The sequence below is a fragment of the Pan paniscus genome, chromosome 1, assembly GCF_029289425.2.
Source record: "Pan paniscus chromosome 1, NHGRI_mPanPan1-v2.0_pri, whole genome shotgun sequence".
NCBI classification, from domain to species: Eukaryota; Metazoa; Chordata; class Mammalia; order Primates; family Hominidae; genus Pan; species Pan paniscus.
The window spans coordinates 171,195,161-171,221,245 of record NC_073249.2 but is presented as its reverse complement, the minus strand read 5'-3'; the positions used below and the strand labels follow the sequence as shown (position 1 = coordinate 171,221,245).

At 40.9% G+C, this 26,085-nt stretch overlaps 1 long non-coding RNA gene across 1 annotated transcript in view; it reads left to right on the top strand.

Moving 5' to 3' along the window:
* Positions 1-26,085, top strand: part of LOC117981379 (uncharacterized) — a 103,086-nt gene that overhangs the window by 23,445 nt on the left and 53,556 nt on the right. The window contains exon 2 of the long non-coding RNA XR_004672863.3: positions 10,371-10,452. This is a non-coding gene — a long non-coding RNA (uncharacterized LOC117981379). The remainder of the gene's footprint in view (positions 1-10,370; positions 10,453-26,085) is intronic.

Genomic DNA, 26,085 nt, shown 5'->3' with positions numbered 1-26,085 from the left:
CTGTTCCTTCTCCTGCCTTTTTTTTTTTTTGACACCCTTTGGTATTTTGGATGTTTCTTGTTATTTTTTGCTTTTATCTTACCAGCTGCTGGTTTCACCAAAGAGACAAAGAGACACCAGCAAGATGGAAATATCAGGCTCCCATTATTCTTTTTCTTTTGCTCCTTTCCAGTTGTGTGACAGCTGGTTGGCTACCTCTGGAAATGTATTATGGCCTCTGAGATTTGGTGAATCGGAGAAGTATGAGCAGACACACACATCTATTGCCTTCAGGCCAGGAGAAATAATATTATCTCCCTTGTGGGAACAGTTTATTCTCAGAGTGCTTTGATTTAAGCTTACAAGGAGAAATGCCCAGTTATGGAGCAATTTCCCGGAATATTCTGTTTTAGCTGCCTGGCAGTCCTTTGTGCTAAATGATAATGGCCCACATCTGGAGAAGCCTGGTGGGGGTCTCCCTGGATGCCTTGGCTTTCTGGTTTCAATCAAAGTGTCTTATCATTCTCTCACAGGTGCTTGGAAATGTAATGAACTTGTGGAGAGCACAATGAATATGCAGCGCTGAAAGTGATCTTTTGATCCAAGCCCTTTATTCTGTAGATAAGGAAAGGGAGCCCTAGAGAGGTGAAGTGGCTTGCCAAAGTCACCCAGCAGATTATGGCCAGGATTATAATCTAGGTCACTGACTTAAAGTTATCCAAGGGTTTTCCTCGAAAAGAGCTATAGAGAACATACAGTAATGTTTGGTGTGACTCTTTCTCATGAGTCCTCCTTGAGCTTGAGCAAGCCACTTGTTTGCACTACGTATCAGCTTTCTAACTCATCTCCTTGCTTCCAGCTCTCCCCACACTAATAAACATCTTTATTAGTGTGAGATTCATCTTCTTGGTTGAGCTTCTAATCACTGCTTCTCCCTCTTCAAAATACTTGGAGGCTCCCAAAGAATAAAGCCCAACTTTCTTGGCATTGAAGCTGCACTTGGTCTGCACCACTTCACAACACTTCCTTAGTGTCCTCACTCAGCCTAAACTGCTTGCCGTTTTCTTTTCAAGCCTTGAAGCCTTTGTTCATGCTGTTCCATATACTGAAACATACTTCTCCATAGTTCCATCACTCCCTTAGGCCCTGGCTTTTTGTCAGGGAGGTCCACTGGGGCAGATCCTGGGAGGAGGGGACATGATGGACTCTGCCAATTTGCTATTGGCAGACTTCTTCTCTGCCCATTGAGTTATGCAGGCAAGTAGTCACCATGAGGGAGTCCACTGCAGGGCATTCAAGGGAAAGACAGAAAGTTTAGGGACAGTCTGGCAGCAGATGGTAGGTAGGCAGTGGGCATGAAGACAAGCCATTTGACAGCAGGTTTCAGAACTCCAGCTTCTGGGATTGTGCACTGTGGTGCCAGGTTTTGGGGAAACAGAAGCAAATCACACAAATGTGGCCTTATCTGCAAGAAGCTTGCAGTTTAGTGGGTAGGACAAATGTTAGAATAGATGATTTCATCAAATACTCAAAATCTTGTAATTTTCATTTTACAAATAAGAAAACTGAGTCTCAGAAAGGTTGAAAAATTTCCCAAGGCTGCCTAGTTCATTAGTTTTAGAGACAATTCCAAAGCCTATGCTCCCTTTAGTCATAATTTCGTTTCTGGGGAAACAAGGGGTCAGGGTTGAGTGACCTGATGGTCAGGTTGAGTGAGGTGATGATTTGGGCCTGGAATAAATACTGTTATTGTTCATACTAGGGACTATTCATTATGGGAGAACAAGCTTTACATATGCTAATTTTAAATTTCACAATAACTCTGCAGTAAGAATTAGCCTTTCCATTTTACAGATGCAGAAGGCAAAGATTAGCAAAGACAAATAATTTATCTAAAATCACCTACCTAGAGTGGAGAAAGGTGTTCGACTTAGATCTATCTGACCATCAAATCTGTGTTCTTTCCAGTGGACTAGACTGCCTCTCCACCACGAGTTACCTAAAAACTATTGAGAGGCTCTTTTTTTTTCCTTCTTCAAGGGAAGGAGGGAGAAGGAGAGAAAGTGCATGTTGACAAAATAACAAAGAGACTAAAAATAGTTTAAATGTAAAAATGTCATGTTCACCTAACTCAGATTTAGAAAGCTCACCACAAATCTTGGTGGGAAATTCTGCCTCCCATAATGAGAACTGTCACTTTAAGGCCTGTAATTTTACTGGATTTGCACAAGGGGAGCTTCGAACCACAATCTTCATTTATTTATTGTCTTAATTTATTATTCAAGTTTTCTCTTTCCTGTCTGGGCATCCACATTGGTGGAAAATTCTTAGAGTCATACTTAAGATTAATCAAATGAACAGAGATGCCCTTTACACCTTGCTTCTAGAGGCCAGTGTGCAGAGCATCAATCAAAGAGACCCAACATGTTCCAGGTCTGCTCCTTATTGTTGACCATACTCAGGGCACTACCTTGACATTGTCACTGAACACTCATGACAGGGTGGAGTGTCTTGTTCAACTGGAGCCCATCTCATGCATTTATCTTGGTTTTTCCTTGACAAAACTTGATTAGATTCTGTTCTGTGGCTATTTCAACTTTGAATGGAGATGTAATCTCTTGGATTTTTTTTTAACCTAAGAATTCAAGTCTCCTCCCCAATGCCCCCACCCAGAAAACCATCTTTCCATAAGGCTGAGAACAATTAAGAATTTTTATTTTTTTGTGCTTGGTCTAATGAGAATCTTCTATGGATGTATTAGTCCATTCTCATGCTGCTATAAGGACGTACCTGAGACTAGGTAATTTATAAAGAAGGAAAGTTTAATTGACTCACAGTTCTGCAGGGCTTGAGAGGCCTCAGGAAACTTACAATCATGGCAGATGGGGAAGCAAACACATTCTTCTTCACATGGTGGCAGGAAGGAGAAGAATGAGAGTTAGCAAAGGAGGAAGCCCTTCATAATCCCACCAGATCTTGTGAAAACTTACTCACTATCACAAGACTAACGTGGGGGACACTGCCCTCATGATTCAATTACCTCCCATCAGTTGCCTTGCATCATGCATGAGGATTATGGGAACTGCAATTCAAGATAAGATTTGGGTGGGGACATAGCCAAACCATATCATTTCACCCCAGCCTGCCCTAAACCTCATGTCCTTACATTTCAAAACACAATCATGCCCTTCCAAGAGTTCCTCAAGGTCTTAGCTCGTTCTAGCATTAACCCAAAAGCCCAAGTCCGAAGTCTCATCTGAGACAAGGCAAGTCCCTTTGGCCTATGAGCCTGTACAATCAAAAGTAAGTTAGTTACTTCCTAGATACAATGGAGGTACAGGCATTTGGTAAGTGCACCTGTTCCAAATGGGAGAAATTGGCCAAATGAAGGGGCTACATGCTCCATGCAAGTCCAAAATCCAGTGAGGCAGTCAAATCTTAAAGCTCTGAAGTGACCTCCTTTGACTCCATGTCTCACATCCAGGTCACGCTGATGCAAGAGCTGGGCTCCTATGGCCTTGGGCAGCTCTATCTTTGTGGCTTTGCAGGGTATAGCCCCACTTCTGGGCTGCTTTCATGGGCTGGCATTGAGTGTCTGCAGCTTTTCCAGGTGCACGGTACAAGCTGTTGGAGGATCTACCATTCTGGGGTCTGGAGGACACAGTCCCTTTTCTCACAGCTCCACTAGGCAGTGCCTCAGTGGGGACTGTGTGTGGGGACGTTGACCCCACATTTCCCTTTTACACTGCCCTAGCAGAGGTCTCCATGAGGGCTCCACCCCTGCAGCAGACTTCTGCCTAGACAACCAGGTGTTTCCATATATCCTCTGAAACCTAGGTGGAGTTCCCAAATCTCAATTCTTGACTTCTCTGCATTTGCAGGACCAACATTATGTGGAAGCTGCCAAGGCTAGGGGCTTACACCCTCTGAGGCAACAGTCTGAGCTGTACCTTGGCCTCTTTTAGCTAAGCCTGGAGCGGCTGGGATGCAGGGCACCAAATCCCAGGGCTGCACATAGGAGGGGGGCCCTGGACCCAGCCCATGAAAAATTTTTTGCCTAAGCCTCTGGGCCTGTGATTGGAGGGGCGGCCATGAAGTTTTCTGACATGCCTTGAAGACATTTTCCCCATTGTCTTGACGATTAACATTTGGCTCCTCATTACTTTTACAAATTTCTGCAGTAGCTTCCATTTCTCCCCAGAAAATTGTTTTTGCTTTTCTATCACATCACTAGGCTGCAAACTTTCCAAACATTTATGCTCTGCTTCTTCTTGAACTCTTTGCCACTTAGAAATTTATTCTGCCAGATATCCTAAATGACCTCTCTCAAGTTCAAAGTTCCACAATCTCTAGGGCAGGGGCAAAATGCCACCAGTCTTTTTGCATAGCAAGAGTGACCTTTACTCCAGTTCCCAACAAGTTCCTTACCTCCATCTGAGACCACCTCAACCTGTACTTCATTGTCCATATCACTATCAATGTTTTGGTCAAAGCCACTCAACGAGTCTCTAGGAAGTTCCAAACTTTCCCACATCTTCCTATCTTCTGAGCCCACAAAATCTCTAGAAAGTTCAAAACTTTCCTACATTTTTCTGTCTTTATCTGAGCCCTTCAAATGGTTCCAACCTCTGCCTGTTACCCAGTTCCAAAGTTGCTTCCACATTTTTGGGTATCTTTATAGCAGCACCCTGCTCTCTGCAGTACCAATTTACTGTATTAGTCCATTCTCATGCTGCTATAAGGACATACCCAAGACTGGATAATTTATAAAAGAAGGAGGTTTAATTAACTCACAGTTCCACAGGGCTGGGGAGGCCTCAGGAAAATTACCATCATGGTGAAAGGGGAAGCAAACATGTACTTCTTCTCATGGTGGCAGAATGAGAGCAGAATGAGAAGAAGAATGACAGCCGAGCAAAGAGGAAAGCACTTTATAAGATCATCAGATCTTATGTGAACTTACTCTCTACCATAAGAACCGCATGGAGGAAACTGCCCCCGTGATTCAATTGCCTCCTACCAGGTCGCTCTCACCACACATGGAAGTTATGGAAACTACAATTCAAGATAAGATTTGGGTGGGGACATAGCCAAATCATATCAATGGGAGTGCAACATTTCTGAACCCAAAATGCTCAGAACTGCTTTGCACCTCCTCAGGTAATGATCAATGTTCTAGGGGCCAGGAAAAAAGGCACTGGGTACTAGGCATTTTTAGTATAATTTTCTATGTCCTTGTCATAACTATTTTATGGAGGAGGAAATTAAGGCTCAGGGAGTTGCTCAGTGTCACACAGTTAGCAAATAGCAGAGCTGGGATCCAAACCCAGGTCTTTTTAATTCCAAAGTCCATGCTGGAATAGCTATAGCATACCCTCTGATTTTCTAAGAGACACTATGCAGTGGCCAATATGCAGGTCCCAGTCAATGGGACCTTGAGTAAGTCAATGTGCTATCTTGAGACCCTCTATTTTTTTTTTCCTTTATTTTGCAGGCAAGAACAGAAACCCAAAGTTCCTACAATTCTAAATATTTCATGGTTTGGGCATTGTTTGTAAAGCCCCTCATTCTCATCACCCAGAACCAAAGCAAAAGAGGTTCATGTTCAAATCTTGCCTCATATGTAAATCTTTTCTTTATTTACTTAGTTTTTGCTTTAAGAAGAAAGGAAATCTGACTTTTTAAAGTGGAAGCCTGACTCTACTGAGGAATTTTTATCATTCCTGAAACTTTTCAAAATGTATTTACTTTTGAAGAAAGGAATGACTTAGTTTTCCTTTTACCACACGGGTCCTCATCGTCAAAATAAAATGAATTCTTCTGTGACCATTCCACCAAGCCTTTCCAATCTTCTCACCTAGTGCCCAGGACTTTCTGTATTTATTCAGTAAACAGTTCCTGATGGCCTGCTCTGTGCCTGTAGGGTGTGTGTGTGTGTGTGTGTGTGTGTGTGCATGCACGTGCTTCCCTAAGATGGCTAAGGGAATACCCTAGCAAGAGAGACAGACACATCTAAAACTGAGGACACAAAGTGCTAAATGCTATAATAGGGGTGAAGTTTTACTTCTTGCTACTTTGGGTCCAAGAAGGGGGGACCTTATGGGAGTCAGCACATGTGAATCAGATAAGAGGGTGGTGTTCATATGTCACTGGACCACTGACCAGGGGTTCAGGGATAAGATCTGGCCTTAGGGAGGATATCATTGAAAGTAGGAAGGACCCTGGGTCAGGTCACCAGGGCCCTAACCCTGGGTTGGGGATTAGGGGTGAACTCTGACCTGGTTCAGGACTGGGATGCTGGGCAGGGCCACAGATCTTAACTCAGGAACAGTAACGCAGGCAGAGCCCGGAACCCACAACTCAGGCCAACCACAGGAGTAGAATCTCAACTTAGAAGCTTAATGGATAGCTAAGCTTAAACTGCAAAGGTTCCTTTAGCTCTAAAGAAGGAGGTCTGGGTTGGAGGGAAAGAAAGGAGTGGAGCAGCAGACTGGTGTTTAGGTCTTGCAGACCAAGTACCCAATCTTTCTATCAGTTTGCACAGATGTGGGACAAGCACAAAAGATGGAGGGCAGGGCCTGAAATCTGTCAGTGGTCAAATGTAAAACTTGGAATCAGATTCTTTATTTTGTTTTTCATTTTTTATTTTTAGAGACAAAGTCTCGCTCTGTTGCGCAAGCTAGAGGGCAGTGGTGCTATCATAGTTCAGTGCAGCCTCAAACTCCTGGTTTCAAGTGATCTTCCCACCTCAGCCTTCTGAGTAGCTGGGACTACAGTCTGACCCCACTGTGCCTCACTTAAAAAACAAGACAAAACAAAACAAAACTGTAGAGCTGGGCTCTTGCCATGTCGCTCAAGCTGGTCTCAAACTCTTGGCCTCAGTCAATCTTCCTGCATCAGCCTCTCTGTGCCTGTAGGGTGTGTGTGGGGTTACAGGAGTGAGCCACCACACCCGACCAAGATGTTTTATTACAATATCAACTACCTACTTGGCATTTGATGTCTAAGAAACATTCAAGCTCATCATGGCCAAAGCAAAACTTTTGATTTACAACTGCTTTGCCCCACAACTTATCTCTTGGTCCTCCCCATTTAATAATAGGGCACTGTAATTCACCCACGTGCTCAGGCCAGACACCTAGGAGTCACCTTGGATTTCTCGACATTGCTTATTCCTGCATCAGGTAGGCTCTCCCCTCTGTCTCTCCTGTCACCACCTTAAGTGTCAGTGGCTGAACAGGTAGGGCATTTTGTGGGCAGAACATAAGCCAACTCCTGATCATTAAGTGAGGATAGTTCGGTAAAATCACTTTCTGTAGGTTTAAGCCATCGTTATCTACTGGGCTCCTGATATAGTCACATAGCTGATGGCCCCATTTCTGTTCTTGCTCCTCTGTGATCAAGCCTCTGTGTGGCAGTCAAAGTGACCCTTGAAAACATAAGCCAACCATGTCATTCTCCTGTTCAAGACCCTCCCAGAGGCTCCTCATCACTCTCAGAATAAATTCCAGTCTATGTTACGGCTCCCTAGGACCTGCCCCTGAGGTCATTTGCTATCCCTCTTCCCTACTTTACCCTGGTCTGCCTGGCTTGCTTTCTGTTGTTTGACTGTATCAACCTCATTTCTGCCTCAGGGCCTTTATACTTGCTGTTTTCTATAGCACAAATACCCTTATATCTGCTTATTTATGGCTGCCTTCTTTTAAATCATGTCTCATTTCAAATGAGAGGTAATCTCCTCAGAGATACCTTCTCTGATTACACTCTGTGATGTAGCAACCCTGCCTTTCCACAACCCCCTCTAATTTCCAAGTTCTATTTTTTCCACATTTTACTTATCTTTACTTGATGTTTGTTTGCTTGTTTATTGTTTATCCTTCCCCCCGACACCAATAAAATATAAGTTTCCTGAGAGCAGGGACTTGTTTAGTCTTGTATTTCCAGCATGTGCAACAGCATGTGGCACCTAGTAGAGAGTCAATAAATGCCTTGAAATGGTGCTTTAAAACTTCTTACCTCCATGCTCCACGGCACGGTCTTCATTCCAGAGAGTCCATAAAACGACACCTCCTTGGAGGTGATGAGGGTTAGGAAGTGTATGGTAACAGAGTAGTGTAGATCAAACACATTGGGTGTGATCACAACATGCTGTCATTTATAAAAAATCCAGAATATATATTGAGCAGCAAAGAATGAAGAATTTTACTGCCTCCTAATACATAATACATCCCAATGATTTAACATGTAAGAGAACTTTGTAGATAAACCTTAGGCCAGGTAAGGAGTGGCCCAAGGGTCTAATTTTCTCTTGCAATCCAAGTGAAGAAGAGTGTTTATGACTGCCAAGCAGGGGTGGATTTACCCTGAGACTAATGACACTTAAGCTTTAGGGTTTCTCACTTGTATAGGTGTCTTCCAAGGCTCTGAGAAGGGCTCCAGCAATGCCTTTGCATAGTCATATAAATGTGTGTGTACAATGTTCAAAAGTAAGGCATTACTTAAGTTAGCTCAGGCCATTGCCTCTCTACTCCAACTTCTAATATGTCACACTTCCCCTTGTATTTGCTGGCATTGGAAGGCTGTGGGCATTGCTGGAATTTGGTGAGGCGAAGTTGAATTGGGGATGCATTTGGTTTGAGTTTCATGAGATTTATTGATGTGAATCACTGTCTCCTCCATTCATAGTTAAGTTGTGATAGACATCTTGTGGTAGAAAAGTCTTCCAAAACCATTTCTACCACCCACTGTGCTCTGGCAAAGCCAGAGGCAGGATCCCAATATGAACGTGTCTGCTATTCTATGGCAGCAGGAATACATGAATACAGGAGGAGAAACAAAAAGGGATCAGAAGCTAGTTTGTGGAAAATGCCTATAAAGATCAGATGTTTAAAATTCTAAGTGGTGGATTTGGTTCTCCTTGGCACCTAGTCAAAATGGAAGTTCCCATCCACAAGAAGTATATTAAACAAGGCAGTGTGTGCAATTAAAAGTGTTCCCAGCATTAGTTGCATGAAATAGAGTTGTTGTTTTTTTAATGAGCATTCCTGTATTCACAGGGCACAGACCTGTATCAGTATTACCAATAGCGAGTACCTCAGTGTGAGGTCTCATGTCTTATGCATCCCAAACTGTCAAGCCGTATCTTAGAGCATCTGGACTGTCTTAATGATGTATCTGACACATCTGGTTCTCACAAAGTGTGATTTGGATCCAGAAGAAACGGAACCTAAAATTACCACGAATGCAGTGATACAGCTTTGTGAGACAGGTGTTTCAGTGGCAACATTTCTGTACATGCTCATCAACAAGTCCCTGTATACTGTTTAAGAACAATTTAATAGTATAACTATGTAGCTAAAAAACTAGAGATAATTTAAAAATGATTTGAATTTTTCTTGCTATATCTCAATTTTAGATTAATTTTGTATCTTTTTTCAGAATTATTGATTATACATGAAATCAAGTTTTATGAGACAGAACTATTTCAGTGGAAGCCAAAAGGGTAAACTGAAAAAAAAAGAATACTGGCTGAAACTTTAAATGTCAAAGCTCTCTTATTATATCACAAAAATAACTAAAGTCTCTATTGGTCAAAATTATGAAGATAAGAAAAGAATTAGAAAATAGAATGAAATTGACAACAGAAGTAAAAAGATGATGATGAGAAGCAAGACACTTCTAGACAGAAAGCACAAAAGCAAAAAGGAAATAAAAATTATGGCAAAGAATAAGATAATTTATGCTCTCAACAGAAAACACAAAAAGGTCAACAGTAGCTTTATTTTGAGGAATTCATTGTGTCCTGTTGAAATGAGCAGTAATTTCATTCAACTCGATGTGTTGAAAGACAGTTTTTAAAAAAAAAAAAAAATAACATAAAACTCTTTATATACCATATAAGGACATCAGTGTCAAGCTAGTTAATCAATGTCATCAACTCAAAAAGTATTTAAGGTTGGTCACACACAATAAAACTTGACATGCTCTAAAAATCTTACAGCTCATCTATGAAAAAAACTGTATAGAGTTTTTTTTTTTTCTGACTTTGATGATAATCCTGAAATTTTACATGACATTCCCAGTAACAACTTGTGGAGCTGAAACTTTTTCTAAAGGATCCACAATGAAAACAAATTTCAAAAGTCCACACTAGAGGAAGAAGGGTTCAATTTTCTGTTCCTTCTGCAGAAAATACGATAAAATTGCTGTCATGTCAAAAAGTGAACAAGACACAGCCAAAAATGGGAAAAACTTACAAACAAACATTTGGGATTTTATATTTGTCAGCCTTTAAAAATGTATAAACTTTGGTGATTTATTTTCTCATTCTAAATAAATATTCACTCTTGAACCTAATTTTGTATTTACCATTTTGTGTTCTTTTTCTCTAGGTGGACCTCCACAGGAACAAGTCATATCCATGTCAGGCGGCACCAAACCTAAATCTGCTTCTGCCTCAGCAGACAGGACATGGTAACTGTGGCTTCTGCAGCATTTGGGATGGAAAAACATGGGATGCAAACCAATTCTAGCAATGCCTAGAGATGCAGGGATAGAAATTTCTTCTGTAAGAATGTACTAGATAAAATGTGTATTTGTTGAAACAATTAGCTACTCCTTGACCAACAAGGCGAGAGCTCCACTATATGGCATCACCCATGTAGATCGTGAACAACAAAGCATAATTTGATCTGACCACCTCAAAACATTGTTTTTATTTCCTATTATATTATGTTGTCCCCACAAAATTCATGTCCACCTGAAACTCAGAATTTGGAAATAGGGTCTTTGCAGATGTTGTTGCTTAGGTTAGGATGAGGTCATACTCGGTTAGGATGGGCCCTAAATATGGTGTGCTTATAGGAAAACCAGGTGAAGACACAGAAGAGAAGGCCATGTGAAGAGGGAGGCAGAGATTGGAGGCATACTGTCACAAGCCAAGGTGCACCTGGGGCCATCAGGAGCCAGGAGAGGCAAGGAAGAATTTTCCCCTAGAGCCTTGGGAGGGAGTACAGTGCTGACAGTACCCTAATTTAGCATGTCTAGCCTCTAGAACTGTGAGAGAATATATTTCTGTTGCTTTAAGCCACATAAGTTTATGGTGATTTGTTATGGGAGACCTAGGAAGCTAGCATACCTGGTAGCTGGTAGACTTTGGGTGAGACTGGGACAGGTACTGCTAATGGTCAGAGTTTTAAGAGAGGCAAACAGAGAAACCCCCGTCTCCATTGCTTCATGACTTTGTTGCAACACAAACATTCATGGTGCTTTTATTATACACAAATTGCTGTGCAGGCCACAGGGGATGGAGAAAGCAGTTAGACACAGTCCTGGTCTCGTGGAGCTTATGCTCAGGCAGAGAGATGGCAGGATAAAAAGATGGCTGCTTCACAAGGGAGAAAAAGCAGAGCAGGGACCCAGCCTACGTTTCCCACAGAGACTGCTGTAGTGGGGCGGGTAAGGGGGCATGAGTTGTTTGAGACCAAGCTGGCAACAAACTGGAGAAAGGCCTGAGTGCAGGGGGTAGGGGAGAGAGGGAGGGAGGAGATGGACTTAACCCATTTTCCATGAGGATGAAACTGGGAGGAGAGTGAAAGTGCTTCAAGGTAATTTTTCCAAAGGATTTCTGGATGGGGTGCTGTTCAGTGTCTGGTGTTGTGCTTTTGACAAAACCAACAGTGAAACTCTCCATTATTACCTAAAGCTTTCAGAGTGAGACCAATGTTCCTCTGATGTGGCATCTTATAGATACATGGTCATGAGACCTTCTGGCTTTACACAGGTTACTCATGGATGCAGATATTCATAGTAGAAGGTGGGATGTGAGCTGGGCAGGAGGCAAGCTGCAAACAAAGCAGCAATTGAGGCCAGAAAAGGTGAAGGCACATTCTGTTTGAGAGCTACTCTTTGCTTCCCTAAGATTCTCCACAACCTAATGTAGCTACAATCAAAAGGCAATTTACTGCCAAGTAAGTGATACGGTTTGGCTGTGTCCCCACCCAAATCTCATCTTGAATTGTAGCTCCCATAATTCCCACGTGTTGTGGGAGGAATCTGGTGGGAGATAATTGAATTATGGGGGCGGTTTCCCTCATACTGTTCTCGTGGTAGTGAATAAGTCTTACAACAGCTGATGGTTTTACAAGGGGAAACCCCTTTTGCTTGGCTCTCATTTCCTCTTGCCTGCTGCTATGTAAGATGTGCCTTTCACCTTCCACCATGATTGTGAGGCTTTCTCAGCCACGTGGAACTGTGAATCTATTAAACCTTTTTTTCTTTATAAATTACCCAGTCTTGAGTATTTCTTTATCAGCAGTGTGAGAACGGACTAATACAGTAAGCAGTTTTCTTTCTAGGGTGATGGTAACTATTGATGCTAACATTGGTTCCCAACTTCACTTCCCCAACAAAGCAGGAAACAGCTAGAGCCCACTGGCTTTAGAACATGCTGTTAGAATTTTTTGAGTCTCATCAAAACTTCACAGAAATCCTAGCTAAGTTTTTCTTTCCATTCAGGTGTAACCTGTGAACGCCCCCTGCAAACTCTTCCTTTTCCTTAATTATCCTTTTGACCTTCAGAGTGCATTTGCCAGTGGTTCTGAATAGATCCTTAGTTGCAAATGTAGTGTGTTATTTCTAAGACTTGTATTTTATAAAGTACATCATAAAATTCTATCTCAGGGCCCAGGTGGTTAAGAGAATATTTCAAATTTTCTACTTATTTTCAGAAGCAAGGGGGGCTAATCCTAAAAAAAAATTCCTTTACATATTGGCCAAGTCCCTGATGTACAGTTGGACCACATCATAAAATGCTCTTAAATGGTTATGGCCAGTGTCAGTGGATTGAATCATCTCCCTATGCAGATGATGAGTCTTTGGGATTGGGGCTGTTCCCAAACCCAGATAACTTTAGAATGCAAACTTGGGCACCTGGGGAATTGGCTGCAGCCACCTGCTTTTTTGGAAACTAAAAAGGAAAAGGCATCTGTCAATTGTGTTCCCTTGATACTAGCCCCAACTGATTCTAAAAACAACATTCAATTGAAAATAAGCTCCCAAATGACTTCAGATTTGGGAAGAAATTGCATCCCAAGTATCACTTATGGCCAACAGTCAATTTTTAATTTTTCCTTTGTGTCTCTCTTTTGTCTTTCCCAGGAAGCATTTTCTCTTCTAGCCATGGCTCAAAGTCTACAAAGCTTGCATCTTCTACCTTAGTGTGAACTTGCTGAACTCTAGTTGCTTTCACTGCAGGGAAGGGACTTTAGACCCATCTCTGCTTGATGGTTTTGTGAACCCGGATGGGTCACTTTCCTCTCTGTCTTGATTTTTCCCAAATGTAGAATGAAGGTGGAAAAATCACAGATTCTCCACATTCTGATGGGGAGAAGGTTTTGCTTTCTTCCAGAGAACCAGTGATTCTGATCATCTACAATATTTTACCTCTTACTCTAGGTGTCACGGACAATTTTAGCAGTGTAGCATCGTTCCAAATTATCTTTTATCTACTATATCAGCCAAACTAGATAGGATGGATAATTTCATGTGTCACCTTGACTGGGCTAAGGGATGCCCAAATATCTGGTATAAACTTTATTTCTGGGTGTATCTGTGAAGGTGTTCCTGGAAGAGATTAGCATTTGAATAGGTAGACTGAGTAAAGAAGATCCCACCCTCACCAGTGAGGGTAGGTGTCATCTAATCTGTAGATGGCCAAAATAGAACAAAAAGGCAGAGGAAGGGTGAATAATCTCTCTTTGCTTGGGCTGGTGCATCCATCTTCTCCTGCCCCCAGATATCAGTAGTCCTGGTTCTTGCGCCTTTGGCTTCAGACTGGGAATTACATCATCAGCTCTCCTTGTTTTCAGGACTTTGTACTTAGACTGAATTACACCACTAGCATTCCTGGTTCTTCAGCTTTCAGACAGCATATCATAGAACTTCTTGTCTTCCATAATTGTGTGAGGCAATTTCAATAATAAATCTCCTCTTATGTGTCTATATATATCCTATTGGTTCTGTTTCTTGGGAAAATGCTGACTCATATACTAGATAATTAAAGGGCCTTTGTGGGGTTACTGCACCAAATAGCTCCAACAGAGTCAATCACATTATATTCCATATGTAAATGGCACCCCAGAGTTGTGGAATCCGGCAGGTAGGGAGGATGTGGTGGGAATCACTATTTCTGCATTTTGTCATTCTTTGATGAAGATAGTATTCTCAGTAATTTCTGCCTCCAGGGATGTGAAAGGGCTTTTCATATACATTTTGCTGGGGGAGGGGGACTGCAGGGGCCTTTCTTGGCCTTTCCTGCTTGGCTCTTTCTTCACAGATTAGGAAGCCAGTGTGTGGAAGCCAATGTGAGTGCCTGATATTATGTTTCCAGGACTATATTCAGAAATTCCAGGATGGATTTGATGTTTCCACAGAGCTTACAATGCAAATTGAATTAAAATTTCATTTATCACTTGACTTCTATAAACCCTTACTCTACCTGCTGGACTGCAGTAGGTTCTGGGTCCTAGGATTTAGTGTTTAATTAAGGCCAGTGCCTAGTAATTCCTCAGAGATCATTTTATCCTGTTAAAAAGGCACTAATATTCCACACTACCGAGAATTACCCACAAATAGGAAAAGGAGTTGAATATTGAGCAGAAGAAAAACAAAACCAAAAATAGGACCACTATGATATTTTTCATTCATTCAGCAGTCATTTATTGAGTACTCACTATGTTATATTCTAGGCTGTAGTTTTCAACCACAGGTATCCTAGTATTGCTTACAGGTACATTAAAGCATTCTGTAAATAATGAAATGTTTCCTGCCAAACCATGAAAATTAAATAGCCTGAGTCGTGTCCCATTACTTTTATCATGCCAAGTGCAATCCCACCTGATATGGTTTGGCTGTGTCCCCACCCAAATCTCATCTTGAATTGTAGTTCCCATAATCCCCACATGTCATGGGAGGGACCTACTAGGAGATAATTGAATCATGGGGATGGTTACCTCCATGCTGTTCTTATGATAGTGAGTGAGTTCTCATGAGATCTGATGGTTTTATAAGGGGCTTCCTTAACCCTGCTTTGCCCTGCACTTCTCCTTGCTGCCACCATGTGAAGCAGGAGTATTTGCTTCCCCTTCTGCCATGATTGTAAGTTTCCTGAGGCCTTCCCAGTCATGCTGAACTGTGAGTCAATTAAAACTCTTTCCTTTATACATTTCCCAGTCTTTGGTAGGTCTTTATTAGTAGTGTGAGAACAGATTAATATAGTAAATTGGTTCTGCAGAGAGTGCGGCGCTGCTGTAAAGATACCTGAAAATGTGGAAGTGACTTTGGAATTGGGTAACAGGCAGGGAAAGACAGGAAAATGTGGGAAAGTTTGAAACTTCCTAGAGACCTGGAGGGCTCAGAATACAGGAAGATGTGGGAAAGTTTGGAACTTCCTAGAGACTTGTTGAATGGCTTTGATCAAAATGCTGATAGTGATATGGACAATGAAGTCCAGGCTGAGGTAGTCTCAGGTGGAGGTGAGGAATTTGTTGGGAACTGGAGTAAAGTTCACTCTTGCTATGCAAATAGGCTGGTGGCATTTTGCCCCTGCCTCAGAGATCTATGGAACTTTGAACATGAGAGAGATGATTTAGGGTATGTGGCAGAAGAAATTTCTAAGAGGCAAAGGGTTCAAGAAGAAGGAGAGCATAAAAGTTTGTAGCCTGATGATGTAATAGAAAAGAAAAGTCAAATTTCTAGGGGGAAATTCAAGCCTGCTGCAGAAATTTGCATAAGTAAAAAGGAGCCAAATGTTAATCATGAAGACAATGGAGAAAATGTCTCCAGGGCATGTCAGTGACCTTCACAGCAGCCCCTCCCATCATAGGTCCAAAGGCCCAGGATGGAAAAATGGTTTACTGGGCTGGGCCCAGGGCCCCCTCTCCTCTATGCAGCCTCAGAACAAAGTGCCTTGCATCCCAGCTGATTCAGCTCCAGCTGTGGCTAAAAGGGGCCAAGGTACAGCTCAGGACATTGCTTTGGAGGGTGCAAGCCCCAGGCCTTGGTTGGTTACATGTGGTGTTGGGCCTGTGAGTACACAGAAGTCAAGAATTGAGGTTTGAGAACATCCGCCTAGATTTCAGAGGATGTATGGAAACACCTGGATGTCTAGGCAGAAGTTTGCTGCAGGGGCAGAGCCTTGATGGAGAACCTCTGCTAGGGCAGTGCAGAAGGGAAATGTGGGGTCAGAGCCCCTCCACAGAGTCCCTACTGGGGCACTGCCTAGTGAAGTTGTGAGAAGAGGGCAAGTGTCCTCCAGACACCAGAATGGTAGATCCACCCACAGCTTGCACCGTGCACCTGGAATAGCCACAGACACTCAATGTCAGCCCATGGAAGCAGTCAGGAAGGAGGCTGTACCCTGCAAGGCCACAGGGTTGGAGCTGCCCAAGAACTGTGGGAACCTACCTCTTGTATTAGAGTGACCTCGATGTGAGACATGGAGACAAAAGAGGTCATTTTGGAGCTTTAAGATTTGACTGCCCCCACTGGATTTCAGACTTGCGTGGGACTTATAGGCCCCTCATTTTGGCCAATTTCTCCCATTAGGAATGGGTGTATTTACCCAATGCCTGTACCCCCATTGTGTCTAGGAAGTAACTAACTTGCTTTTGATTTTACAGGGTCATGGGCAGAAGGGACTTGCTTATTCTCAGTTCCCATAATCCCACATGTTGTGTGAGGGACCTGGTGGGAGATAATTGAATCATGGGGGCAGTTACCTCCATGCTGTTCTCGTGATAGTGTGTGAATTCTCACAAGATCTAATGGTTTTATAAGGGGCTTCCCCTCCTCCCCTTCTCTCTGCAATTCTCCTTGCCATCATCATGTGAAACTGGGTGTGTTTGCTTCCTCTTCTGCCATGATTGTAAGTTTCCTGAGGCTTTCCTGGCCATGCTGAACAGTGAGTTAATTAAACCTCTTTCCTTTATAAATGATCCAGTCTCAGGTATGTCTTTATTAGCAGTGTGAGAATGGACCAATACACCATCTCTGGGCCTTGGCACCTGCAGCTCCCTTTGCTTGGAAGTCTTCTCTTATAGAGAGCACATGGACAGTGCATCACTTCCTTCATTTCCTTGATGCACTGAGTTATGTCAACTTGGTTAAGATGGGAACTGCATTTTCCATAATTTCTATTCCTATGTCATTCTAGATTACAGCTGGCAAAAAAGGAACAAGCATGAAATTTGGAAGGCTGGGGTAGAGCAGTAGTCCTTACTCTAAGAAAGTTATTATGGGCAGATGTGGTGATGAACAGACACAGAAGTACCTGGCAGGTCCCCACTTGGACACATTCTCCTTCCTCTGCTCCCAAATTAATCCTTAGCTATGGCCCTGTAGAGGTGGTAGCTACACAGAAGGAACAGCTTTGCATAGAACTTTCCATAAGCTTTCTTCATGATACTCCTTTAGTAGCTACATATCGTGCCTTCTCAGAGTCTACAAAGAAAGCTTGTGGAAAGTTCTATGCAAAGCTCTGTGCCTGTTTTTTGCTCTGGAAAATGGAGTGACATTAATAGTCACTACATCATAAGGTTTACATGGCTTAACACAACAAAAGTGCTTAGGACAATGCCTGGCACATGGGAAATGTACAGTGTGTGTTAGGTTTCACTATTGCAGTCACACTATGCAGCTTCTTATTGTTTGGGTTTAGGAAACTGAATTTAATGATGAAAGCAGGAACCCTCTCATGTTGAGCAGTGGAGTGACAGGAGCACTTTGGTTTTAGGATGATTAACCTGCCAGCTTGTTTTGAATGTAATCAGAGACCACACAACTGAAAGCAGGAGGCTTTAGTGGATGCCCAGGTGTGAAGTATCTAACATATCTCTCTGTCATAGGTACAGCCAACTAATACCAAAATTCCCCTAAGGATCAACAGACCACTGAAAAGAAGTTCTTTGGCACTGCCTGCCTGGCCTCCGTCCCCAGGGATATTGCTATCAGACAATGATAGCCTGATGCTTTAGGGACTTAAAACTAGAAGGAAACCTGCTATTTACATTATTTAGTAATTTGGCATAGTCAAAGGAACATAGGCTTAGACTTTTAGATTGGCATTTGTCTCCTGGCTTTGGTGAAACTTGGTGAGTTTCTTTACCTCTCTGAGCTTTAGGAGGTTTACATCTATAAAACAGGGAGAATATATCTACCCCATAGTACTTTTTAAGAATTAATGAAATTAATGTTCCACTGTCCGAGGTACAGTACGAGGCTCTAAGTAGGCCTTCAGTAAATAGTGTTTTGAAGTGGATAATAGTGTGATATGTTTATCATAATAATTATAATTAGGTAGGTTGTTGTAAGGAGTAAAAGAGATGAGGTATGTAAATCACTCTGCATGGTATTTGATATTCAGTAGGTCTTATAAATGCTAGTTTACATCTGTGCTTCCCCTCAATGAGCTGTTTGTCTTTTCTGTGGGGTCTATGTGGTTGCCAATGATAGGCAAGGCTTATATACCCCATCTCTAGCTCATGGTCCAACAGCAAAGTGTGAGGTCTTAGCTTCTTGATTCTCAGCTGCCCAGGACAACTGTCTTAGTCAGTTTGGACTGCTTTAACTAATTACTATAGCCTGGCTGGCTTAAGCAACAAACATTTATTTCTTACAGTTCTGGAGGATGAGAAGTCCAGGATCAAGGTGGCAGCAGGTCCAATGTCTGGTGAGGGCCCACTCCCTGGTTTGCAGACGGCTGACTTCTCACTGTGTCCTCATGTGGTGGAAGGCATAAGCTAGCTCTCAAGTCTTTTCTCAGAAGGGCACTAATAACATTCATGAGGGCTCCACCCTTATGACCTAATCACCTCTCAAAAGTCCCATCTCCAAATACCATCCCACTGAGGATTAGATTTCAACATAGGAATTTAGGGAGACAAGTCAAGCTATAGCAATGACTTTCCCTGAGGCAGTTTGGAAAGACCCTTTGCTCTGTGGACTGACTGGCCAGCAGCACTTCTCTTATCTTTCAGTGACTTGCATGTTAGCAGCTGCAGTTTCTCATGGACGCAAGCCCTGTGTGATCTCAGCTGGACACGTCACCCGGACCATTTCCCTGGCCCATCTTGGGACTGTTGAGACAGTCAAGCTGCACTCTGTGCAGATTCTTTGCCAAAGCTCAGAAGCAGCTGCCTATAACTCAGATTATCATTGGGCTTTGAGAGTAAAGTATGTGTTCTATACAAACACAAGAACTGGTTTTAAGTACTTCTTTTGTCCTTTGTGTGTGGCTTTATATTTTTAAAAGTTCCATCCCATTGATTATCATCTTTGTAAATAGATTTATTATCTAAGGTTGCTAAATCAATACCCAGACTTGAATACATGGTTGTGAGTTAACATATCTGGTCCCCTAAAAAAATCTTTCAAATGATTTAGACTGAGAAGTTAATTAAAATCAATTAGGGGCACTGATAACACAGGCTTTTAATGTTTTGTTTTTAGAAGCAACCAGGGGGATTAGTACAAGAGGAAGTGCTCAGAGCACTACACAGGTTAGCCTTCAAAGGAAAAGGGTTGCTATGTTTAGTCTTTCATTTGACAATTATCTATTCAGTAACTCTAATGTGCCAGACATTCTTCTAGGTGCTAAAGATAAGATAGGGACACCAACAAATAGAATTTCTTACCTTCATGAAACTTACATCCTAGTGGGGGAGATAGAAATGTAACAAATCAAAAAAATGAAATATATAATGTGTTAGGTAATAGTAAGTATTAAGGGACAGAATTAATCAGAAAGGGGAGTATACATCATTGGGGTTGGCACTGTGAATGCATTAAGGGTGGCCTTGGAGGTGGTAAGAGGGTTGAAATTACTGAGCACTCTATTGGACACTGGGGATATGTGGAGGAGGAATAAGGCAAAGTCACTGCCCTCATGGGAGTGTGGCAGGAGCTGTAAGCTTTCCACCAAAATTTGTTCTCTCCTCTGGTAATAAGATCATAGCTGGAACAGATGTGACTTCCAAACCAGGGTCTACATTTCCCAGCCCCATCTTGGCATTATATGTGGCCATGAGAATAAGTTCTCTCTAGTGGAGTATGAGTAGAAGTGACATGGGTCCTACCAGGAAGGTGTTAAGATGGCATATATGCCTCCTTCATGCCTGAATGTTGTCAAAATCAAAACTGAGTCACTAGTGTTATAAAAAATCCCTGACAAATAGAGCCGGAAAAGGCTATAGAGTTCTTATGCTTGTATGCTTAATAACAAAACTCTCTCAGACTCTACAGAAACTGCAACTTTACACAAAGGCCATCACAGCCTTACATAAAAAAATGCTTCTGCGAGGACATCTGCCCAACAACTGTCTGTCCAGACTTGGACTGGCATCACCCTTATTATTGATCTTTGTAGCCGAAGATAATGATGTGTAATCCTCCTCATTTTTCCTTTGGAAACCTTAGTCTTTTTTTACCTCCATGAATATGCACATAGTTTACTATGGCATGCGTATTCCTGTTGCAATGCCATGCTCCTGAATGAATAAATCTCTCTTTTTTTTTTTAAATAGGAGTATCTCTCTCTCTTTCTCGTTATTTAGTTTGACAATGTGCTCTTCCTCCTGAGTCCTTGACTGACCACATGGAGGAGAGATGCCCCCTGACCTGGAATACCCACTCTAGACTGTTAAATAAGAGAGAAATAAACTTCTAATTTGTTAGTGGTATTGTACTTTTGGGGGTCTAGTTGCTATCACAGTTTAACCTTAACTAATTTATGGACCACTAATGTAACATATCTTTAAGACTAAATACCACTTATTTATTTTCATGGTTGATTGCTATATTTTAGTCACATGGAAAGAAACAGCTATGGTAGCAGAGGAAAGGAATGTTTAATTCTGTCAGCAGTGGGTAGGTTAGGGTCAAGTTGGGAAAACCATGACAAAAAAAGATGATATTTGAGCTGAGTCTTGAAGAATGAATGAGTATTCACTTTGGGGAAGAAAAGGGGAAAGGGCACTTCAAATCTAAGCCACAGCATGAATAAAAGCTTTCATGGAGGCATGAAAGTCCAGATTTTGTGTTACCTGTTTTTTTAAATTCCCTGTAATCAGAAAGAAAGGAAAGAAAATGTCATAGTCCTAACCTATTGTATCTCACTATTTGATTGCAAATTTTTGAATGCAGAAAATAAGATGTAGTAAAATAAAACACTGTATATGTTAGAAAGCGAAACATAGCTGTTGTATTGTTTCCAAAGATTTCAAAGATGACTTTCACAAGGTTGTGAAGAACGTTTTATTCTATTCCAAATGTCTGAGTTTTCTTAGGTATGGGGGCTTTAGGTAGTAGGCTAAACTGCAAAGCTTCTTCTTTGAAACCTGAATGCAATCATGGTTTCTAAAAAATAGATACCTGCAATTGCAAAGATCCAGTGAACATGGCTGATAGGATTACTTTTCCAGTATAGCCACAAAGGACTGTGACTTTTCTCTAGTTATCAGACAGTGCAAAATTCTATTAGTACATGAGTTAGAAATAGATTTCTAACATATTTAGTCCCCTCTGCTGTTTCCTTTTTGTTTGAAACTACCATTCACTACACTCTATTATTGAACTATGTGTCCAGCACTGTGCTAAGAGTTTCACATACCGTAAGCCAGATTATTGTGTATCCCTGTTCTACAGATGAGAAAACGAAGGCACAGAGGGTAAGTACTTGTTCAAGGTTATATGATTACTGAATCCCATAGTAGGGGTTTGAGGAGGTCTGTTTGATCCCAAAACTCATTTTATTAACAAAGAAATTCCTTCTTTGCTTCCCTTTAGCATTTATTTTTGATTTCCATGGTATATATTTTTAAGGCTTGTTCAGGTTTTGGAGATATCAGACTTTTATTTTTTGAATTATGTGTTTAATCATCGTGTTTTCAAAACATCCATCAACAACAAGAATCCTTTCTCAATTCTGCCCTCTGGGTCCATGCTGACTTTTCATTGAGCCATGACTTGAATATAACAATGTGTCTCAAGTATTTCACAACACAGGGCAATTTCCTTTGGCCAAAAATTACCTTGCTGGGACACAGTATACCCAGATTATGCAAGATTTCAAGGCATCCATATATCAGCATAAATCATCCTTAAATCTCTGGGTAAAACAAGGTCACCTCAGTCTTAATTCTTTTTCTAATTTTTGGTTTGACTGGTTAAGCCTTGATATTCATTGTCAGGAAATTAGTGGGTTTCTTGAGAGAAATACTTTATTAGTTTCTGTTATGTATCAATGCTGGAGAAACAATAAGGGGGGGCTAACAGAAACTCAAAGTGAGCCATGTGTCAGGTAACATGTTTATGCTCTTGTATATAATCATCGCCACAAGCCTGCAAGAAAAATACTATTATTTCAGTTTTTACCAGTGAGGACCATGAGACTCAGCTTTGCCCAAGGTTACCCAGTTAGAAAATGGTAATTCCGCAATTCAAACTGAAGCCCATTCGATTCCATCCAATATCTTTTCACGGCATGATGCTTGAGTGATTAAAGTGAAGTGTTCTATTTAAACCAATTATTCTAGACTAGTGTTTTCCAAACTCTGTGGTCATGAAATCAATTTTATGGATTGCTATTGGCATTAAAAATAGTAGAGTAAAAAATATTAGACTGTATTCCATAAAGAATGAACAAACATTTTGTAAAACTTTTGTTTTAGTTCTACAGACAAACGTGTATTCAGTTGTGTCTAAGGAAGCGTGACCTGGCTTGCTTTGTATGATGTAGCTGCAGCCAAGGATCCTTTATTCTGCTTCTCTTTCTTTTGCCGTAGCCCACACACTAGACATTCTGTAGACCCCTAGACTTCAGAGGTTGAAACCAACCTTCCCTTGTGCTTTTGCAGTCTGACTTCTCTTCCTGTGTTCTGTGTTCCAGGTAGGAGTGTCAAGATCCATCACATTATGATCATCCTTAACAACTCCCTCTTTCTTAGCTGTTGCATCTAATCTACTTGTCAGATCTTTCAAATTTACTTAGGAAATAAATCTCAAAACTGTCCCTTCCACTCCGTCACTCCCTGTTGTTGGAGGCAAGAATGCAGTTTTATCCAAACCCTTTCTCCTGAGCAACTAGACACCTGCAACCCTTCCTTCATCTTTCCCTCTTCAACCTATTTTTAACAGTGCTGCCAGGGTCTATGCCTTGGATGTTCATGTGTTATTGAAGAATTTACACATTCACACCCTCATTGAATCTATATTGGGCAGATGGCAAATCTGAGCACATTGCCCCTGCTGAGAACGCTTCCGTAGATCTTATTTAGAGCAGAGGGCTCTACAGAGGGGTGTGTGTTTTTCAGGAGGTGCTCAAGACAATTCTTTGGTGTATAGGAAGAAAACATTACTTCTCATATTTCATCTATAGGTAGAGAAATATATGAATGTAATTGATAAAAATTACTTAAGATTTAAATATACTCATTTCTATTCTCTTTATGAGAAAAACTGCGAAATAGAAAATGTTTGGCCACTGTAGTATATATAGACTAGCGGTACCTTAGCTTTTCATATAAAGCCCTTTATAATCTGGTGCCAATTTTGTTTTCCAAGTTCATGTCTGGTTGTTTCCTACTCCTTTCTTCCTCCATTCATATTCTCTGCTTCAGCTGTACTAAGCTAAAATGTTTTTTAGATTTCAAGATGTATATTTTTTCATACTTTAACATTTCTGGGATGCATTTTGTAGTTATTGTTAAGATAAATTTGCCAGTGGCCAGTTAGGGGAGTAAGTTGTGATAAAGTGGCCCTTTAATCTATGTGTACATATATGAATGTGTGTGTGTGTGCGTGTGTGTACGTGGCCTCAAAATCAATTACTGTCACAAACAATGTTATGGTCAACAACAGACCACATATACAAAGGTGGTCCTATAAGATCACAATGGCACTGAAAAATTCCTATTGCCTAGTGATGTGGTAGCCATCATAGTGCAATGCATTACCTTTTCTGTTTAGATATGTTTGGACACACAAATACTTACCATTGTGCTACAATTGCCTACAGTATTCAGACCAGTAACATGCTGTACAGGTTTATAGCCGAGGAGCAATAGGCCATACCACATAGCCTAGATGTGCAGTAGGCTGTACTTTATAGGTTAGTGTAAATGCACTAATATTTGCACAATGATGAAATCACCTAAGGATGCATTTCTCAGAAGGTATCCCCATTATAATGCTATGATCTACACTGATGGATTTGAGTGTCATGCCAGTGCGAAATTCTTATTTAACAAAGGCTTCTAGTCAACCCTTTTAGGTGTGTTTCAAAGAAATTTTCAATGTAGTGGTGCATAAAATAAAGAGTAAAATATTAAAAATGCTAGCAGTAGTTACCTATGGATAGTAGAATTAGAAGTGATATTTTTATATAGACCTATATTCAGATTTTGTATGGTGCTTATACAAAAAAGTACTTTTTGTTGAGACATATTTCATTCATAGAAATGACTGTATTATGTATATATCACGTATAAAGAAAAATAAATCCTCATGTGATTGCTCCTTACTTTTAGAAACAGAAATTCTTTTGAAGCCCCCAGTGTGCTTCTCCTCTACTGTATTCTTCTCTTTTCTCTCAAAGGTCACCATATTCAATTACCCAGAATTTATGTTTATCATTATGTTGCTTTTCATTATGTCTTAATAAGATATCTTAATTTGATATTGATATAATTAATTAGATATTAATAATTAGATATTAAGATGTATAATATCTTAGTTATATCTTAAGGTATAATGAAAAGCAACATAATGATAAACATAAATTCTGGGTAGTTGAATATGGTTACCATTGGGAGAACCATTTATTAAGTAGGCCATCTTTCCTACATTTGTATGCACCCAATATATTGTGAACATTTATATACTGGGCCCATAATAAAGGTGTCATATTGTGTATATTATCTTGAGACTTGTTTTTCCTATTGAGTATTATGTTTTTGAGATTTATCTACATGGATACATGAAGCCATAGTTCATTCATTTTCACTGCTGCACAGTGTTTTATAGCATCAATTCCTACTCTATCCATTTCCTGTGACAAACATTTGTACTATTTCTGATATTTTAAAATTATAAACAATGCGGTCCTGAATCTTCTTAGGAACACCTCTTGCCATAAAAATTTAATAATTTCTAATACCTTGTTCCTTATTTCCATCTGAGACCTCATCAAAATGGTCTTTACTATCTGTACTTTTATCAGCATTCTGGTTATGAGCACTTAAGTAATCTCTCAAAAAATTCAAGCTTTCCCTGCAGACTTTTTCTGAGCCTTCACCAGAATTGCCCTTAATATTCATCAGTTCATGGCAATACAGGCTATTTCTAGCCTGTCCTTCTGAATTATTCCATCCACTACCCATTACCCAGTTCCAAAGCTGCTTCCACATTTTCAGCTATTTGTTGTAGCAACAAAACCACTCCTGGTACCAATTTCCAGTCTTAGTCCATTTTTGGCTGCTATAATAGAATATCATAGACTAGGTAGTTTATAAAAAACAGAGATCAATTTTCTACAGTTCTGGAGGCTGGAATGTCCAAGGCTGAAGGACTACATCTGGTGAGGGCCTTTTTGCTGCATCAAACATGATGGAAAAGCAAGTGGGCATACGAGACAAGAGAGAAAGGCACCAGCAACCAAACTCACTTTACAGCAACCCACTCTTGTTATAACTAACCTGCTCCTGTGATAATAATATTAATTCATTCATGAGGGCGCTGCCATCATGACCCAATCACCTCTTATTAGGTCCCACCTCCCAACACTGTTGCATTGGGGATTAAGTTTCCAACACAGGAACTTCTAAGGAAAGCATTCAAACCACAGCATAGACCAAGTTGCAATGTATTCAGGATGGTATCTGGGTTCTCTGTTCTGTCATATCAGTCAGTCTATCCTTGCTGTATTACTTCAGTGTGTTAATGCTATATACAGCTTTTTAAGCCATCTGATCCGATAAAAATTTATATAATCTAGGTACAAATCTTTTTAAGTTTCATAAAAACTTCCTGTTGGAATTTTGGTTGAAACAATTT